We start from the raw sequence: 1,304 nt of genomic DNA, 5'->3' as shown, positions 1-1,304 counted from the left end.
GGGTGGGTTTTAGGGTTGTTTTAGTGTGCCGGTTTTCCCGCCCTCCCCCGATTTATGATTTACACGATATTTAAAAAAACAAAACTGCGACGATCCGATTCCCTCCCCCCCCCCAGCCGAAATCGATCGTTAAGACGATCGATCACACGATTCACATCTCTAATAAATACCTAACTTCTAGAAGGGTCTCATGGCTACTCTCTCACTCTCTCTCTCTCCCCTTCCCCCACTGTGGTTGTAGGTAGATGTCACCAAAGATTGTGATAAATAGGCTATTACCATAAAACATGTGTTTCTTCCTAATACCTATCTTGAGTGTTAATATTTCTTTTAATTATTTTTCTTTCTTTCATACAGGTCTCTCTCTTATCAGCTAAGCAAATTTAAAAATCCCATGGATCAGTGGTTTTAACTTTAAACTGACTAATCTTCTTACCTTTTCAGGTTTCCTCATATAATAGCACTTACTCATTCTCACTCTAATTCGTAACTATGTGTTCCTTCACTGTTTTTAAGTATTTTTTACTTTTGCTAGGCCTCAGAAATGGAACAGAGTAAAACACTTCCTCTCTGACTAACTCCAACACAGCTCCTCAGTGTTTGAAACTGTCACTAACTTTTTCTGACAGGGAAATATCCTTACATTAGTGATGTCACAATGAAAATAGTTCCTGCCCTGTCCAATTTCCATATAAATCACTCATAAACCTTCTTTTAAACCCTCTTTACATGTATTTATGTGGTAAGGAAATTTTTATTAACTTGATACATTTTCTCTAACAAAGATAACTAACAAAAAATGACTGTAATTTGACCTAATATTATATAATTATGCTAGCCTCTTAACATAAAGCTTTCATGTAAACATTCCATTGCTATGATGTATTTATACCAATCGCCACAGAATGTTGAAGTATTTTTAGCTGAGCTGAGCGAGCTGACAGACCTTATTTTACAAGGTTTAGCTTAAGAAAACCGGAACCAGATTGGAAAGTTTCACTAGAATGAAGCAAAAAATTACCCAAAATTTAAATGGCAAAAACAAATACCATTCCAAATATGTTCTACATTAATCAGAGATCACAAAAAGATGCTTAAAGTCACTCCAAAATCTTCAAATACCTACAAAGTCACAAAAATACATCAAAAGTACCAATGCCCAAAATTTAAAATCAGTGGGGTAAATCTTAAAAAAGTACGCGCGAGCCGCGCGTATCTTATAAAATCCGGGGTCGGTGCGTGCAAGGCTGCGCAAAATCGGCAGCCTGTGCGCGACGAGCCTCGCAGCCTGCCTCCGTTCCCTC

The sequence above is a fragment of the Rhinatrema bivittatum genome, unplaced genomic scaffold (assembly GCF_901001135.1).
Source record: "Rhinatrema bivittatum unplaced genomic scaffold, aRhiBiv1.1, whole genome shotgun sequence".
In the NCBI taxonomy this organism is placed as follows: domain Eukaryota; kingdom Metazoa; phylum Chordata; class Amphibia; order Gymnophiona; family Rhinatrematidae; genus Rhinatrema; species Rhinatrema bivittatum.
Note: the sequence above shows the minus strand (reverse complement) of the source record.